This window comes from Macrotis lagotis, chromosome X (genome assembly GCF_037893015.1).
Source record: "Macrotis lagotis isolate mMagLag1 chromosome X, bilby.v1.9.chrom.fasta, whole genome shotgun sequence".
In the NCBI taxonomy this organism is placed as follows: Eukaryota; Metazoa; Chordata; class Mammalia; order Peramelemorphia; family Peramelidae; genus Macrotis; species Macrotis lagotis.
In genome coordinates this window covers 306740241-306760383 of record NC_133666.1, presented here as the reverse complement: position 1 = coordinate 306760383, position 20143 = coordinate 306740241, and the positions used below count along the sequence as shown (strand labels likewise).

The 20143-nt window shown below is 36.8% G+C and overlaps 1 pseudogene; it reads right to left on the bottom strand.

Annotated features, from left to right (window-relative positions):
• Positions 1-18664: 18664 nt before the first annotated feature.
• LOC141501292 (endophilin-B1 pseudogene) lies at positions 18665-19626 on the bottom strand (annotated as a pseudogene).
• Positions 19627-20143: the final 517 nt, after the last annotated feature.

Below are 20143 nucleotides of genomic sequence, written 5' to 3'. Positions count from 1 at the left end.
GAAAGAAAAAGGAGAGGTTAGCCAATTCCAGTCCCCAAACCAACGTGCAGTGATGAAAAGAATAACAGGTTGAGGAAAAGATGCATTTCCTGTGATTACCAGTGATTTCCTGATGGCCAGAGCCAATGGTGTCTTTTCAGCAACTGGTCTCTTTGATGGCTTTGAAGTATCTGACAATGCTGATAACCTCTTCTTTCTAGAGATACTCCTCACATGAGCTCCTTCTCTCTCCCTTACTGCTATCTCTGTTCTCTCTTCTTCCTTCCTGCTCCTCATTTATCCTTTACCAGCCTCTTCTGAAGGTCCATTAACCTCTCTTGGCCATTGTTTTCTCCTATCTAAAAGAAGGCTGTTGATCTCTGAAAGATCTGAGGACTTCCCAGTCCAAGCATTCTGTGTACATCTATGAGCTGCTCTTTTACAATGTGGGCATCTCTGAACTTCTAGCCTCATCCTCTTTTTCTTCTTTCTCAATACCTGCTGATTATCTTGTCTCCTCTCATCTTCCTTCTTTTTGGCCTTGGGGAAACCCAAATAACAACCTTATCTGAAAATGAAAGACTTGGACTAGAAGATCCTTTGAACTCCCCTGTTGGACTCTCAAGGCTTCCTTGGTCATCCTGAACAAGTGACTTCTAGATTTATATCCCAACCCTAATCTCTGGTCTCTGGTCTCTGCTCTTGCAATACCAACAGCCTCTGTATGTTGCATTTAGACAATATTCATTGCATTACATTTGGGTTTATGTTAAGAAAACTTCTTAGCTATCATTAGGGACAGCTGGTGATTCAGCAGGGCCTGGAGACAGGAAGATCTGAGTTCAGTTTCGGCCTCACATATTTACTACTGGGTGATTCTAAGCAAATTATTTAAATTTGTTGACCTTAGTTACATTTCATCATCAGTCCTCTATACTCATGAATAGTCACTGTATTGATTTTAGGTCTTACAATTTTTAAATTTGTTTTTATAGTGTTGTTTTCTTTGCACAAATTATTCTCCTAGTTCTGATCACTTATTTTCTTCATTAGTTTATAAAAAGTTTTCAAACTAAATAATTTTACATCATATAGGGTTTTTTTTCCCAATGAGGGGGGTTAAATGATCTGCCCAAGGTCACCCAGATAGTATCAAGTGTCTGAGTTCATATTTGACCTCAGGTACATCCTGATTCCAGTTTGGTGTTCCATCTACTGCGCCACCTAGCTACCCCTTAGTTTTTCATTTTAAAACATAATGATCTAGTCAACACATTGGGTCAGAAAGATATAAACATATTTTTAATTCTTATTATATATAATGAGCTTGCTCTCCAATTTGCAGTCTCACTAATGTTATATAGTGTTTGATTCCCACAACTCCATCAACATTAAGTTTATCCTTAGCTCACCCCCCCCCCCATTTTGGCCAATTTAATGGGATTACCTCAATATCTTAAAATTGTTTTAATGTCAGTTTCTATACTTGTAATTCTATTGTGTTATTGTATGAGATTACTTGCAATTGATATTTTGCCCCACTATAAAAATTGCTTATTGGTCTCTCCTTTAGAGAATGAACTTTGACTCTCATAGGTTTATAAAGCTTTTTACAAATTCCAGATGTCAGATTTTAAAAATCAGTATTATAGCTATATTAGCTACAGAGATTTTTTCTCCAATAAGTTTTCTTTCTTTGTGATTTTGCAGATAGTGCTTTTGCCAAGCAAAATCTTTTCATTTGCACGTGCTGGAAACCATCAATTGTCTCCAATAATTTATTCTACTTGCTCAAAAGATGAAAAAATGTTTCTTTTCTCTGTAATTGAAATAAATGTTATTTCCTTTTCTTCAATTTTAAACTGACTTTTAAAATATTTTGATTACTAACTTAATTAGAATTCTCTTGTAATATATGGAGAGTGGGAAATATGAGTCTAGATTTTTACCAGACTGCTAGTCCAATTTCTCCAACAATTTTAAAAATTATTTATTTGAATGATATGATTTCTTTTTTAGTCCTGGATTTTCAAACCCTCTTCTTATATAGGCTTTGGTATTTATTTCTGAATTTTCCCATCTGTTTCATTGACTTGCTTATTTAAAAAATTATCAGATAGTTGGTATAATAGCCTCTTTACATAAATTTTGAGTTTGACAGATTGAGTTCTTTTGTCCATTTCCCCCCATAGTTCTTGATATTCTTGTCTGATGTGCCATATGTTCTCTAAAATTTTGACTTTTTAGTGACAAATAAATGCTGATCTAGGAACCTTGAAATTTTCTAGTCATGTGATACATATTTATTCTGTGCCCCCTCCCCTTTTCTGCTAATGTTGTTAGTGAACCAGGCAACAGATGTTCCTAGGCTAGGGGAAAGTATGTTTAATTCCATCTACTGGCAAACAGAAAAATCAGAAAGCCTGTAGTTTTACTTGCTTCAAGGTAGACTGTTGGCTACCAACCAAGATTTTCCAAACGAATAAGCATTTGTTTAGAAAAAAGAAATTTCCACCTCCATCTCCATTAGGCTTAGCTAACTCTCAGTTATTTAACCTCACTTAAGTATGTTTCTCAAGAAAATTATATTCTTGCCACCCACTCAGTGTTTAAATTTCAATTAATTAACAAAATATCTTCTCAGAAAAGATTTGCTCACACACCTGCACTCTGTGGGGGAGAACACTTTGAGCAGACACGTTTGCATCCCCTGAGAACCCTGTGCTGAAGGAAGAAATCATGATGCTGTCAGTGAGCTGTGAAGAAGAACCCACTCACACAAGATGTCAGACATTTTAATGAAATTAATCAACACGTTCTTATTCCAAGATATAAAACAGAGGGGTCAGACAACATTTCATTTCCTCTATTCTATACCTGTCAGCCTGTCTGGGGGTACTGGTGCTTACAATCCCAGCTCTGTCATTCACAACCTGGGTGACTTTGAGCAAGTCATGTAAACTACCTGGGCCTGTTTCCTCAACTGGAAGAAGAGGATTTGGGGCTAGAAAGTCCGTTCTAGCTCTAATTTATGATCCCATGACCATTGTTTTGAATTCTGATCATATAGCTGACACTACATTACATGGCATATGGAGGAAGAAGTAAGACAGTCTTGTCCACAAAATGCTTAATTTATGGAAGGAACTTTAGAAGTCACAAGTCTAAAGCCCTGATTTTATGAAGGAGAAAACTGAACCCCCACAAGGAGAGTTAGTGGCAGATCAGGAACTAAGAATTCAGGTTTTCCTGACTCCTTGGTCCAGAGCACATTTTTTTATTGATATTTTACTTTTTTAATTTTTTCAATCAGAGCACATTTGTTGTTGTCATTCAGTCACATCTGATTCTTTGTGACCTTGTTTAGGGTTTTCTTAACAAGGATGCGGGAATAGTTTGCCATTTCCTTCTCTAGCTTATTTTACAGATGAGGAAACTGAAGCAAATAGGTTGAGTGACTTGTCCAGAGTCCACAGCTTGTGTCTGAGGACAAATCTGAACTCAGGAAGATGAGTCTTCCTAACTCCAGATCTGGCATTCTATTCATTTTTCCACCTACCTGCTCCAAGAGCATATAGATACTCCAACTCATTACTGAAAGACATTGTGGTATTGTGGGCAGAGCACTGGATAGGACATCAAAAGCTGGGCTCAGTTCTCGGTTCTGACATATTTGACTATCTATCATCTATCATCCATCCATCCATTCATCTCTCTCTCTCTCTCTCTCTCTCTCTCTCTCTCTCTCTCTCTCTCATTCTCTCATCTATGATTTTAGTTCCCTTTCCTGTCAAATACAAGATTTGGGATCTCTGATCCTAAAATTTTAAATAGTTAGAGATTAAAACAGTCCTGTATACAGATTATACTTTTACCCAATGCCTTATTTGTATGAAATCTGCCTAGGCTATAGATAGTGATTTTTTTGGGTACATATCTATATCTTTATTTCCTTTCAAAGACATTTTAGTTTAGGGGTGTGGGTTAGATTACATATGGGCATTTTCCAGATCAACAGAGCATATATAGTGTTAAAATATATGGGAAAGATAATTTGAATATATATATATATATACATATATATATATGTATATATATTCCTAGTACAATGGTAATTATGCCACACACAGTAAATGATAATGCAGTTAGAGAAAGGAGATGGGAGTATGAGTTATTAGAAGAAACTTCCCATGAGAAGTACATGGGAAATGTACACAGAGGTGGAAAAAAGCCTAGAGACAATGTACTTAGAGGGGAGGAATTAAGAAACCTGGAAAAATGCTAAGCACATTCTGGAAGTTTCCCAGCTTCAAATATTATAACCTGTTGTGGTTGGATATTAGATGCTGGCTAACTGGTTGAAGAAACTGCCACCTTGTTTCACTTCTGAAGTGACTGGGCTTTTGTGCCAGGGTGAATGTTTTCTGATGATGCTGAACTTGGATTCTTACAAGATTGTAATGAACATTGCTATTCTGTAAGAAACAACAAACATGAAGAATATAGAGACGCATAGAAAGACTTATGCAACTGATACAAAGTGAAAATAAACAGAACCAGGAAAATAATAGATAAAATGATAAGAGAAATGTAAATGGATTTAAAATAACAAGTCAAACACTGTATAAGGACCATATTTAGTCCTGAGGCAGCATGTGGTGTGGTAGATAGGGGACTGAACCTAGAGACAAGAAGACCTGAGTTCAAATTCAACCTGAGACAATTACTATCTTGGGCAAGTCACTTAACCTCTCTCTGCTCCAGTTTCCTCAACTTTAAAATGGGGAACATAATAGTATCCATCTCCTAGGATGATTGTGAGGATCAAATAAGATACTTAGTACATTGCCTGATAACATAATAGAAGCTTTCTCCCCTCCCCTTCTTCTTTACAAAGGTAAGAGATCACTATATATATATATATATATGTGTATATATATATATATATATATATATATATATATTTAGTTAGTTCTGTATGATGTCTTGTCTAATTTTGCTGGGTTATTTTCTTTCTTTTCTTTCTCTTTTATTCTTTATTAGAAGGGATGATTCACTAAGGTAAGGAGAGAGGAGAAAATCAAACCGATGCAAAAACAAAAAATAAGAATATTTTTTAGGTTTTTTGAAAGGCAATGGGGTTAAGTGACTTGCCCAAGGCCACACAGCTAGGTAATTATTAAGTGTCTGAGGTCGGGTTTGAACTCAGGTACTCCTGACTCCAGGGCCAGTGCTCTATCCATTGTGCCATATAGCCATCCCAAAATAAGAAATTTTTTAAAAAGAAACTGCCTTGTTTCTCTGAGCCATAGAGAAACTGGGATGACAGTGGCTCTAATAGCAGTAGCACTGAAAGAGATGGAAAATATTTGACACATAGAAATTAGAACCACATTGAGGGGAAACACTACAAACTTCACAGAGATAACACCAGAGTTATTGTTTATTTTTCAATATTTTTAGCGAATAGATACTGAGTTTCTATCCTCTATTCTTTCATCCTAGATAATTAAAATTTTATAAATATGTATATTCAACTAAAAGAAATGCTCAAATTGGCCATACCCTCAAAATAAATGTCTCAAATTGCATCCTTCCCAAATTGCATTTTTTTTTTTTTAGGAGATGGATAGCATTTTCCACTATTACTTTTCTGGAATCATGCTCTTCAAAAATAAGATTCATGAAATCACTGAGTCCTACATCTTGACCGAGAACCATGCTCTCTCAGGCATTAAGTTTCAGTTTGCCGGTGGGAGAACCAACAAGTTTCCAAAAAAAGTTGATAGTGACAACTGCTCTTCCTGAGTTTGAACTAGAATCAGAATTAGTGGCACAGGAAAGACATGGACATGGCCTAAAGTTTCAATTGTTTCTCAATTATGTCTGACTCTTCAATACCCCATTTGAGCTTTTCATGGCAAAGATACTAGAGTGGTTTGCTATTTCCTTCTCTAATTCATTTTTACATATGAGGAAACTGAGGCAGTACCTGGCTGAGAGTCACACAGCTAGTAATATTTGAACTCAGGAAGATGAGTCTTCTTGACTCCAGGTCTGGCACTCTGTCCACCTTGTTGCCTTCTGCATTATCTCAGCTAGTAACAAAACTAGAAAGATTCTGGATGAAGTTCTCTCCAGTCAACTTTTCCTGTCTTCCTATTTCCAGAATCTATATTGATATCCATGAGGAACATCGCAATTTACTGGGAGACTTCTCTCTGGAGAAAGATAAAGTGATTTCCTGAAGGTCACACAAGAGTGTAATTCAGTTTGACAAGTGTTAATTGAATGCTTAACAGGTGGTCAACGAAAGAAGAAGGATTAAAAAAGTTGTAGAAAGACTCCTAGAATGTTAAAGCTGGAAAAGTGATAAAATGTCCTCTCCAAGGTTGAACAGCAAGCTGATAGCAGAACAGGATGGTCAGACCTAGGTCTCCTGGCTCCTACTTCACAATTCTTTCTACTTCACTGTCCTACCTATAATAAGGCTCCCTGCTTTTAAAAGGTTTGTACTCTCATTAAGAAATCAGGTCAACCAATATAAAACAATTAAGATGAAATCCAATACATTACAGACACAGGTATGAAACAGGACAATACCATTTACAATATGTTAAGAAGTATTTGTTTTAGCTAGGGAAGGGGCTTTGACTGGGTCTTGGTTAGATGAGGTTTAAACAGGAGGAAGTACAAGATCTTGGCTATATCCTCTCAGGATATACTCTAGCTGGAGAAGCAGGGCAGTAGGAATAACTACAGGATTAATCTGAGAATCTAGCAACCCCCTCTAGGAATGTATTGGAGCCATCTCCACTGCTGGGGAGAGCTGATTATTACATTTCAACATGAGTGTTTAACTTCAGCTCATCATAAAACTAGGACCTGATTTATTGTTCTATTGCTAGTAAAGAGTTGAGAAAATAATGGAGAAAATGTCAAGAATGCAGATTAAACTTTAAAGTGTGCCCTTTGCTATCAGAAAGTGATTTGCTCAGCATTTACTAATAAACCTCTGCTTAAGACCCACTTAAGAGCCATGAGTGTCCAGCTGTGGCATTTGAAGAAATTTTCTCTTGGAATAGACCTAATAAATGTAAGTGACAAGGTAGTATCTTAATTATGGGCATGATACATCCTATATAGGATCATAAACAGTGCTTAAGGTGGATCATAAATAGTACTTAAAATAGGATGAAATGAAAGGAATACAGCTTATTTTTTGTAGGTTCTGATTTTTTAAAGGAAAATTATTTATGTCTTTTGTTTTCCATGCATTCAGCTGCTCAAACCTTCTTCTTTAAAGTGACCTTCCTCTGGATGGCTCTTGTTTACACATACTTATTTTTGTTTTTGTTAAGTCGCTTTTCAGTGATGTCCAATCTCCATGGCCCCATTTGTAGTGGACAAAGATAATAGAGTGGTTTGTCATTTCTTCTCCAATTAATTTTACAAATGAGGAAACTAGGGCAAACAAGGTTAAATGACTTGCCCAGAGTTGCACAACTAGTAAGTGTCTGAGGCTGGATTTGAACTCAGAAAGATGAGTCTACTGATTGCAAGTTCAATGTTCTATTCACTGTACCACCTAGATGTTTATTTATATGTTATCTCTTCCATATTTATAATGTGAACTCCTTGAGATCTATGATTGTTTTTTTTACTTTTCTTTACATCTTCATCATTTAGTGTCTAGACTATATATACTAAATGTTTGCTGATTGGTTTACTGAGCATATCCTTCCTTCTAGCAAGTCATACCTTGTAATAAATATTTTAAAAGAGAGAAAAAGAAAGATAAAAAGTAAAAATACACAGCATATTAATCACATCTGATAGTACATGTAATATTTCACACACATAGACTCTCACCTCTCCAGGGAAGGGAGGTGTATATTCTCAAGTATCCTTAAGGCCAAGCTTAGATATCAGAAATTATGCATCATTCAGTTAGTGCGTTTGATTGTTGTTCTTCCTGTTTGCTGTTGAGTAAGTCACTGAGTATATTGTTTTCCTGGTACTGACTATTTTTCACTCTTCAACGGTTCCCATTTCTCCCCATGCTTCAGATGTCTTCATATTTGTCATTTCTTATTACACAGTAGCATTCTATTGCAACCCTAGGCCACAACTTGTTTGGCCATTTCTCAACTGATGAATGCCTATTTTATTTTATTTCTTTGTTGCCATAAAAAGTATTGATATGCATAACTTTTTGCATAGATGTGAATATTATCTTTTTGAACTTGAGGTATATTTCAAGCAGTAGAATCTCTAAAGCAAAAGGTATGACATAAAAAATTTTTAAAGGGTCGACTAGGTGGTGCAGTGGATAGAGCACTGGCCATGGAGTCAGGAGTAACTGAGTTCAAATCCAGCCTCAGACATTTAATAATTACCTGGCTGTGTGGCCTTGAGCAAGCCACTTAACCCCATTGCCTTGCAAAAAAAAACTAAAAAGAAATTTCTTTAAGCAAAATTCTAAATTATTTTTCTAAATTGTTGAACCAATTCTTAGCTCTATCAATAAATAAGGGACCTTCTCTCTCCCAGTTCAGTAAAACTTTGAATTCATTCCACTACTTGAGTAAAACCCATTTAGGAGTTCCTATTCTATTTCCCCTCTATTTCCAGGAAGAGGGGGGAGTAATTTGGGGAATGGAAAAGAAAATGCAATATTTCACACACATCTCCAGACCAAACAGTTTTGCCACCACTGCTAGTTCATAAGGGAACATGCATGTATACTCCACACTCCAGAGCTTTCTCTTCTTTAATCTGTCCTGGATCAGGTTCTGTAAAGTCCTTGCTCTCTATGAGAATTAATTCATTGAATGTTTGACACATTATCTTGTACTTCTTTTTTTGCTATACCTATAGATACACGTATTGTTTCTTCCATTAGATTGTAAGCACCTTGAGGACAGGGACTACTTAACTTTTGTCTTTTAATCTCAGTGCTGGATATTTGTAGTATATATTCACTGATTAATTGTATAATAAACAACTACTGTTCACTGATATTTAATTCAACTCAGTTCTTAAAGAGTTTTTAGAGTGCTAAATACTATTAATGTGTTTCTCATGCTAGTAAGAAATTTTAATTGTATTGAACATTTATGTAGTGTTTTATAGTTTCCAAAGTCCTTTTGGATATGTGTACTCATTTGATGAAATATTTTTCTTGGGAGCTTTTGGAGACAATCCTTTAACCTGAGACTGATTCTAATGATGGGAATGTCTGAGTCATGTAGGACAAGGCTTGGGAGATATTTTTGGACCAATCAGATCTTTTGGGATCCTCAAGTCATACTATGTAAGTGGCTGTTTACACATCAGGTCAGATTTGGCTATTCTTTTGTGTAATCTGGCAAATCTGTGTAATCTGGCAAAATTACTAGTTGAATTGCTATGCTCCAGGTTTTCTGGGTCTAGCCTCTGATGACCCAGAGTCAGGAGTAGAATACAAGTCTGATTTTAAAGGGCCAATAAAATGTGAGTTATTATTAGCCACAGACAATTCTCCTTCAAGATCCAGCTCAACTTCTTTTTCCTTCAAGCACTACTTTCTTCATATTTTTTAATTATTGTCCCACAGTTTTTAACTCTTTTATCTTTATTTTGTCAAATATATACTCTGCTCTCAACTCTATCTGGAAGCTGCATTGTGACAGGAGTGGATTTGTTTTAACTAAAGCCTTTTTTTGTTAAGAAGACATGGCTTATCTGTTCTTTCCAAATGGGATAGATTAATTGGAACAATGGCTTTGCAGGTTCAACTACACTCATAGAGATTCATCATCAGAGCTGGTTGCTAAGTAGTTCATCTATTTCATCCATAGAAACTCATGAAGTTCACCTTATAAGACAAAGAAGAACTATGATCTATGTTGGTAGAGAGCTCCCACAATTATATGTTGAATCCATATTTCCTTCCTGGTATCATGTTAGACACTATTGTATACCATATTTCCCCATGTATAAGATGCTCCTGTCAAATTTGGGGTCCAAAATTTTAAAAAAATGTATTACATAAAGTTATTGAACTCAAGTTTTATTCATCATAAAATTCATGCAACTCCTCATCACTGTCCATCCATTAACTCATCCTCTTCTGTGTTTGATGAACAATCACTGTCTTAGGACAGACTCTGACTGCTCTCCTGTCTGGACTCTGGTCTGGGGTTGACCAGAAGCACTCCCTGGACAAAATCTGGTGTGTGGATGCATGCATAGTCCATTCTGTTTCATGAACCTGAAGCACCAATTGTATCTTCCTTTGAAATCAGAAACTTGCTTTCATCAACAATTCTTCTGGCCTTCTGCTGAGCTATCTTTGTGGACACAGGAATTCCATTTACCCTTTGCTCTTCAATCCATCTCTTCAGTTTCCTCTCTAAATCAGGTCATTTGACTGACTTGCCTCTCATCGCCTTCTGCTGGAGTATTTTCAGTTGGGTTTCTTTTTTCCTGTAGCCAGTCTCAGATTGTTTTCTCTGTTGGAGGAGGACAGAACTGATGTTCAGCAGCACAATTTGCATTCACTTTTGCAAACTGGATCACATTGAACTTGAATTCAGCACTGTATGAAAATCTTTTCTGAGCCATTTCTGGACAGAACATGGTAAAATATAACCCAATATACTGGTAACAAGTGCAAAACTGAGTACAAAGACAAGTGCAAAAAAGTGGGAAATACAACCACTGTATAAGATGCTCCCAGTTTTTATAACCTGAATTTTTCAGAAAAGGGTACATCTTACACATGGGAAAATACAGTAACTTAAAAAATGTTTTTACATTGTGCTTTAAGATTTGCAATGGCTGTGTGTGTGTGTGTGTGTGTGTGTGTGTGTGTGTATCATAAGGAAAATAATTTAGTTAAGGCAACTGCCAGGTCAGTGTTCTTTCTATAGACTGCATCAATGTTCTCTTTCTCTCTTCTCCACAGCTAAAATTCCTTTTTCTACCATTCACAAATCCAATCAGTCATCAAATCCTATAGAGTCTGCTTCTGCATTATTTCTCAAATCTGTTCCTTCTTTTCATTTCTAAGAATACTAACCTTTTCCACATCCTTCTTCCCTTTTGTCTGGACTGGTATAATTACCTTATTACTGTTCTACCTATTTAAGTCTCTCCCTTAGCTAGCTGTTATAGGACACCCTATCAGATTAATTTTTCTAAATTATGACTCTGATCATGTCATTTCTCTATTCGAAAAGTTCTAAAGGCTACTAACCCAAAATATGGATTTAGAGTCGAAAGAGACTACAGAGATCATCTCATATAAATCTTTTATTTTAAACAAATGGAGAAAATAATACCTAGAAAAAAACAAGATCTCTTGCTTGCCTAGGTCATGGGTGGCAGGGCCAAGACTCATACTGAAGTCTCTGGGCACTCTTTTCCTTCCACTAAACTGTCTCACTTTTCCTTTGCTACCAAATAAAGCCTAGATATGTTTAGTCTGGGAACAGCTAGGTGGCATAGTGCATAGCCTTTTGGGTCTGAATTCAGGAAGACATCCTTCTAAATTCAAATTTGGCTTCAGACACATAACCTGTGTGACTCTGGGCAACTGCCTCAGTTTCCTCATCTGTCAAATGAGTTGGAGAAGGAAATGGCAAACCATTCCAGTATCTTTGCCAAGAAAACCTCAAATGGAGTCATGAAGAGTCAAACATGACTGAATAACAATAACAAAAATCTTAGTTGGACAATCAAGAACCTAAAAAAATTGACTTCAACCTATGTTATCCTACCTTTTCTCACAGTACTCCCTACTTCATCCATTTAGTTTATAAGGACCATCCCAAGTCCTGAAGAGCCTCCCTGCTTCCCTTGACCCATTCAGCAAAGTAAATTATACCAGGATAGATATCCTCAGAGGTCCCTATGATCCTATGCATTACCCCATGTTTAGGAATAGAATATTCCTGTGAGCACTAATTGCATTTCAGAAAATTTTCCCAGGAAATGGTAAGAACCTCTTTTTTGAAAGGTCATATTGTCCCTGTTGACTGACAGCAGGTAGAGTTTAACTCTAGGCTCTGTTGGCACAAGTTCTTATCTGAACTTAACTCTAGCCTCGTTCATTCCATTGTTGCAGCAGCTTCTGGGACCTACCTCTGCTGTGGCTACCTTTTCTGACCTATCCCAGCAGTTGTTCTGTGCTAACTCCTGCTCCTTCCTTGCTCCTGGTTTGTCTAATCCAAGACTTGATTTCCCCTTCCTGAGGTACTTTTAACCTCTCAGCTAAGATTTCTCTTTCAGTCTTAATGCTGGGAAAACACCCTTTCCTTTATATTCATTTGTTCTTATTGTTCTGTCACATCTGACTCTTTGTAACCCCATTTGGGGTTTTCTTGGCAAAGATATTGGAATGGTTTTTCCATTTCCTTCTATAGTTCATTTGACAGATGAGGAAACTGAGGCAAACAGGTTAAATGATTTGCCCAGGCTCACACAACTAGTATCTGAGACCAGAATTGAACCCAAAAGGATGAGTCTTCCTGACTCCAAACCTGGCACTTTACACATTACACCACCTACTAATCCTTTTTTTTTTTGCAATGGGGTTAAGTGACTTGTCCAAAGTCAAACAGTTAAATCAGTATTAAGTGTAAGTGTCTGAGGTAGGACTTGTACTCTGGTCCTCCTAACTCCAGGGATGGTGCTCTATCCACTGCACCATCTGGCTGCCCCACAACCTACCTATCCTATAACTCCCTTGACCTTATAATAACTAACATTATTGGGACAGGCTATATCTGGTCAGTGAACTGAACAAGTCATTTGCCTCCTCTGGACCTGTTTCCCTCTCAGTGCGCGAGTCAAGAAATACTTTCTGTGCCACCACCAGCTGGTCAAGATTTCATAGTCAGACCCTTCCCTCCCTTCTGGGGGTATAAGGAAGACTGATAATAGGGTGTTAGTTAGTCTTTATCAGTTGTCCCCAGAGCAGTTAGGTGGTGCCAGGGATAGATTCTGAATGGACTCAGGAAAACTCATCTTCCTGAGTCTATATCTGTCTTCAAATACTAACTGTGTGATCTTAACCAAGTCACTCAATCCTATTTGACTCAGTTTTCTCATCTGTAAAACAAACCGGAGAGGGAAATAGCAAACTATTCTAGTATCTCTGCTAAGAAAAAACCTCAATTGGGGTTAAGGAGAGTTAGATACAGTTGAAATAATGGAACTCTCAATTGTCTTCAGTTCTTCCCCAGCCAAATAAAATTTCCATTCCACAGTTATACAGGACTTTGGAGCCCCCAGTGACATACAACAAGAAGGTCAAGCTACCCATGCTTTTGCTCTCAGCCCTCACTAACACTTTTCATTTCGAGACTTCTGTTGTACACAGGGTTTTTCCAGTTATTATCTCATCTGATCCTCATAGAAACTCTGGCGGGGGGAGTCTCAAAGGATAACACCTTTCTTCTTGCCCCAAACCCCACTTGGTGGTTGGAAAACTGAGACCCAGGTCAACAATTTGACCAAGGGCCCACCACAACATATCTGGAATCATTTCTAGAACCGAGGTCTCCTGGTTCCCAGTAAAAAAAAAACTTGTTCCACTGAAAAAAACTCAGCAGGAGTGTTCTGTGTTTAGGTCTGAACTTCATTGGTATCTATCCTAGGTAATGCTATTGGCCAGGGGTATGGTAGGAAAGCTGGAAAATGTTGTGGCTTAGTGACATTTCTGACAGGCAGCAACTTGAAGAAATCGTCTCTAGGACTGTCTCTTGGGGAGGGCAAGAAATTGTTTATGTCTATAGTTTAGCATTACATTAGATAAAGACACCTGGAAGCCTGAGCAATTGGAGAACTCCTCAGGTAGGGTGTACCACCTACATGACCCTTGTGGGTGATTTCAGTACTAGCTTAATAACGTTTGCCAGGTGTCTAACCTAGGTGAACACTCTGATGGGGGGAAAGGAGGAATGTAATCAATCAATCAGTTATTTTTTTGGATATCTACTATACACAAGACATTGTGTTGGCAATGTTACGTTAAGTTTAAGATAATGACAATTATCTTAATTGAGTTTTATAATCCTTTGAGTCCTTGTTGGATAGATTTTGTTATCTGCCTAATATATGATTCCTACCTTCCAAGAATATCCAGTCTAATTGAATGGCATAGGTTATGTGCATATAAAAACATGAAAATACAAATTCAATTTTCAACTTTCCTTAAACATTTGGGAAGGGGTATTTAGCATATTTTTAAATGCTTAATAGACAATAGAAATATAGGCTATTTGAAGGAATCCCTATGAGACTGTTGAGATGATCACAAAAGTTCTAGTCTTAGTTTGTGCACTTGATGATGACTAGGGAGGGGATCCTAATATCACATAGTTAATGTCAGAAGAGAGGTCAGAGCTATTTAGTCCAAGCCCCTGGATATTTATGATCTTTTTCTCAATCTGTCCTTGGTAGAGCATGGTTAGGCTGATAACTAGGTCAGACCAAGATGGGAATGGGACCAGTTTGACTCTGATGGCAGGGTTTATGGACTGGAGCTTTCACCTTGTCAGTGATGCCTCCTTCTCCTCCACACCTCCTGCCCCACCCTCCTCACTTCTTTGTATTAGTATCAGGAACAAAAGATGGAACGTTAAACCATAGGTACTGTATTGGCATCACCCTTTCATCTAGTGCTGGAATGTCTGCTTTGCCAAACCACATACTTCACATCCTTTATGGGGTGACTCACCCTGAAAACAGCCATCCCATTGGCTGCGAGGATCTCCTGATTTTGATGAGGACAACGGGTTTACTTGCTATTGGAAGGGAGCAGACCCCTGCCTGGGCCCTGGAGCTGAGCTGTCACCTGGCAGTGGACTCTAAAGATGGGTTACAACATTACTATGTCTGAAATGAAATCAGGCTCTGACCCAGACCTTCCTTGGATCCTGGTCCTTTTACACAACCGTTTATTATTGCTGATGAAGTCTGGAGGAGACTCCTGTTGGTGTAAAGCAAAAAGGAAAAATAACCAAAGTACAGCAAGTAAAGTGGGTGAATGTGTGTATGCGTATGTGTGTGTATATGTGTATATATGTATGTGGTGTGTGTGTGTGTGTGTGTGTGTGTGTGTGTGTGTTTTGTTTTGGAAGTAAGAACAAACTGGAACATTTGCACCTGCTTTTAATTATCTCCAATTCTCCTGGCTAGCCCTGTCAAAATCATTTCTCATTTGACTGAAAAAGTGCAGAGAATTTGGCTTTCAAACTTTACACTTCCAAGTCCTCAATCAAGCCATATTTAAATCTCAGGAGATGGAATTGGTGTGAAATACTTAAATTCTCCATATCATATAATCATAATTATAGAGACAACATGTGATACAACATTGGCCTTGATCCTTGGAAATTCTAAGTGACGTCTTTGTGCTATATTCTCCCATGATGAAGATGGAGATGAGCTGGCCCCAGAGGGCCATAACAATACCACTGCAAGACCAACCCTAACTTAACACTCTCCTAGACCAATTCCTCTATCTCCTCCTGCCACTTCTAGATGATTATGCCCAACATACCAGTCTTCCCCTCTATGGAAAGAAATTAGTTTAGAGGAAGAATGAGGAACCCTTCAGAATCTTTCTGTTCAGCAATCTTAGCTCCCCCAAACATAGCCAGATTGTAAGTTCCCATACTGGGGAGCACCACACAGTTTTATGGAATCAAACAGTGTTACGGTTGAAAGGAATCTTGAACATCATTTAGGTCAATATTTTGTTTTATTAGAAAAGAAATTGAGGCACAGAGAAGGGTAAGTTATTTGCCCAAAGTCATGCAGTTAGTGAATGACTGCCAGAATTAGGAGCTCCATGTTCTGTCCCTGAGTCTATTGCTTTTCTCTCCTGTCTCAAAAGAAGAAATGCTCCAAAAACTGTGCCTTAGAAAATAACTATTCTAATTCAAGAGTTAGTCCTAGATTACTGTCCATCAAGCCCTTTCTATTATATTTCATGACAATGAATGCTATCACCTTTGCTAGCTACTTCTATCAGTTTTTTAAAATTCTCCCCATTTTTCCTCTAATTTCATTGTAATTAAATTGAATTTCTGAGTTTATTATCAGTACTATCCAATATGTGATCATTCCTTACAGGAATGTCATTTGGCTAATATCTATGTAATTATAGACAAGATGACATTTTACAAGCAGCCAAGTGTTAATTTTTTGGGGGGAGAGGAACACAAAAAATAGAAAGAACTCAAGAAATTAATATATTGAAAAAACTTACTTATCTTTTTTTTTACATTACTTTTCTTGGGTATTTTGGTACTACATACCATTTGTTTATTCATTGTCTCAAGTCTTGGCTCCTTTGTTGGATTGGGAATAACCTGAGGTCAGGACTGTTGTATTGTTCTGCATCTTGTGGGGGAGGGAGCAGCATGCTATAAGGGAAAGATCATGAGATTTGGGATCAGAGGATCTGGCTTTGTATATTAATTCTATCTGCTTTCTATTACCTATATGAACTGGAACAAATCTCTACCTCTCTGGGACTTACAGCCTTCATCTGCCATATAAGGGGATGGGAACAAAGATAGAAATAAGTATTGATTCATTTCCTACCAAGGGTCAGGAATTGTATTAGTTTACAAATATTATCTCATTTAATCTTCACCACTGTTGGGGGAGATGGGTTGTCATCACAATTTTATGATTGAGGAAAATGAGGCAAACACAGGTTAAGTCACTTACAATTAATAAGTTTCTGAGACAGGATTTGAACTTGGATCTTTCTGATTCCAGGCCTCCTCATTGTCTCTCAAACAGAAGACAACAACTGGCATTTCTATTTTGCTCTGTGTTTTGAATGCGCTTTGCATACTATGTTATTTAACCCCGATTCTCAGAATCTGAGAACTGAAGGGGACCACCATAACCCTCCAGTTCAATCCAAACCTGGAAGGAATCCTTTCTGTAACACACCTGACAAGTGATCTTGCAGCCTCTGCTTGAAGATGCTTCTTCCACAGATGGGCAACAGCTCTAATTGATAGGAAGATTTCCCTGATGTCAAGACCAGTTTGAGCTTTTTGCTATTTTTTTCTTTTCATTTATTTTCTTTTTAATTGTTGGAATAAAAACAAATATTTCTTTAACATAGTTTAATAAAAAGATGAATGCACATGAAACTGCAAATCTGTTTTTTTAACTTGCTATTTCTTTTAAATATATAATAAGGTTATCAAGTAAATTTCCCCTTTTCCCCCTTATTTTTTCCCTCCCACACTTCCAGATCTAGAGATGGTTAACATTAGACAAAATATGTGTATGTATGTATGTCAATATATATATATGTAAATATGTATGTACTATACATATTTCTTCTATTTACTAACTAGTTCTTTCTCTAGATGAAGATAGCATCTTACTTCATATATCCTTTGTGGTTAATTTGGATATTTATCAGAGACAAAATGATTTATTCACTCAAAATTGTTTTTAAAATAATATTATTGTATACAATGTTTTCTTGGTTCTGTTCATTCAGCTCTATATTTTTTGTGCAAGTCTATCCATATTTTTCTAAAATAATTGAGCTTTTTTTGTCAGAGCTTTGGAGATTGAGGGGATGCTCATCAATTGTGGAATGCCTGAACAAGTTATGGAATATTACAGTGATAGAATACTATTATTCTATAAGAATTGATAAGGGGGTAGTTTAAGATAAATATGACAAGACCTTTATGAATGGAAGTAAAATGAAGTGAGGACCAGGAGAACATTGTGCTCACTAACTAATATTGTAATAATGATGATTAACTGTGAAAGACTTGTCTACTCCAATTCAAGGCAATTAAAAAGGACTCATCATGATAAAAGGCTATTTTTCTTCAGAGAGAGAACTGATGAACTGAAGTATCATTTTCTTTATATTTTTTGCAAGAGACCATTATGGAGAGTTTTTTAATGGTTCCTCATGTGTAATTGATCTCTTGTCTTCTCATTGGATGGAGGGGGAGGTGGAAGAGAGGGAGAGACTGTACATTTTCTTAATTTTTATTTATTTAAGGCAATGGGATTAAGTGACTTGCCTAAGGTCACATAGCTAAGTAATCATTGTCTGAGGTTGGATTTGAACTCAGATCCTCCTGACTCCAGGGCCTATGCTCTATCCACTGAGCCATCTAGTTGCCCTGAGACTTTGGAACTTAAAATTTAAAAAGATTATTCAAAATAAATCATATTTTTTAAAAGAAAAATATATATGTTTGTTGGCAGTCCTTTGATTTCAGATAGAAGCAAGGAAAATATTTTCAATTCACAACAAATTTATTTTTATATAAAGGAAGAAAGCTGTTAGTGAAAAATTCCATAGAAAACAAATCTCCAACTTTAAATCTAAGTTTACTCAAAAATAGAATCTGCTTGTTAGTGAAAACACTAGTTTTTCTAGTTTCTACTAGTCTACATCCTTAGCACAAAGTGAAATACTCAACACCAAATCTGAAGCAATGAAAATTTACTATGCAACACTATTGGCAAAAAAGCCTATTTCTGATGGTTGGTGGTTTCTGAATCTCTTAAGATACCTTCATGAAAGACATTTAAACCCACTTCACCTAGTTAATAATATATAAATATGATATCATAACCGGTGATCTGTATAGAGGTCCTCCCACTTAGTTGAGCAATTCTAAGTAATTGATTACTTGTCCTTTAGATTTCCCCTTTCACCCATCACCCAGACTGAATCCATACCATATTTCTTTGTGATCACCTCATTTGCTGGAAAAGATAATTCACTACTGTTTGTAGCATCATAATCATAAAGAACCCTATTCCACTAGATTTCTTCAAGTAATTGAATAACTATATTAGTTATTGAATGCAACAGAGAGGTGATAACTACAGATGAGGAAGTGAGGCATTCACATGGAAATTGTGGAATACCAGTTATTAGATATGAAGGCAGATAGAAAACTCCAACTTGTTTCTGCATGTCCAACATGTACCAGTAGCTCCAAACACATTAAATCATCTGGTTTTCCACAAAGTCATTCAGACAGTGAAGGTGATGTGCACTGTTGATCCTTTTCGGGAGGAGTGTAGTAATCTCTGCAAGAGGATGTTTTACCTCTGTCATTTTTGCTCTTTTCAGTCTGGTCTTTGCTGCATCCAAATCAAGTCTCTTATTTTGTAGTAGTTTCTTTCTTTAGTAATTGTTTTATTATCTCTTTCTATAAAGTTTCTTAAAAAATTAAGAAAGTTTATTACAGATGTTTGAATCAGTATTCTGTTTGTTGTTCCAGTTCATTTTTATGTTTCTCCACATTTGATGAGGGCATTTACTGTAAGCAATTCCTAGGCTAGACTCATTTCCCTACATCAATCATTTATTGCCTCAGAGTTCTTGGTTGTTTATATGACTTGGAGCTTTTCTATTCAACTTCTCATAAACAAACTCTTCTATTCTAGTAATGAGTTTTGGCTGCAATAACATCTCCGTTTGCCTCATAATTTTTTCTGTTCATTGTTTAGTGCATTCAACTTTGCTAAGAAGGTTCTCTAAGTCTACTCTGCCTGACCAAGCTTTTCTTCTATGATATGCACTGCCCAGCTGAGAAAGGTGCCCAAATATGCTGCCAATTTCTTCACATTGAAGTGCATGATGCTACATTAGGCAAGTTTGCAATTGTGGGAGAGCCAGGCAGAGCCATTGCCACCACTGGAAATTAAAAAATATGATTAGGTTCTGAGACCTGACGAGAAGCCAGGTCATTTCAGCATGAAAAACTTTTACCTAGGGCACAGGGGCCATCCTTATGACTGAGAGTACTTGCCTACTTCACTGTTTTGCATGTAGTCATATTATAGAATCCTAGACTAATAGAAGTGAAAGAGTAAAATGAAGGTCAGAATCACCTATAGACATCAAAGGTCAGTAATCCAACTCATACATGAAAATCTACTCATATGATCAACAAGTAACCATCCAACCTTTGCTTGAGTACTTTTAGTGGGAAATAAAAATACTTCCTGAGACAATCTATTCAAATTCAGTTCAACTCCAAGTAATAGTAAATGTTTCCTTACATCAAGCCTAGACCTTTCTCACTGTGGAACTTCTACTCATTTATCTTAAATCTGACCAAGAATATATTTAATTACTCATCAAATGTTCCAT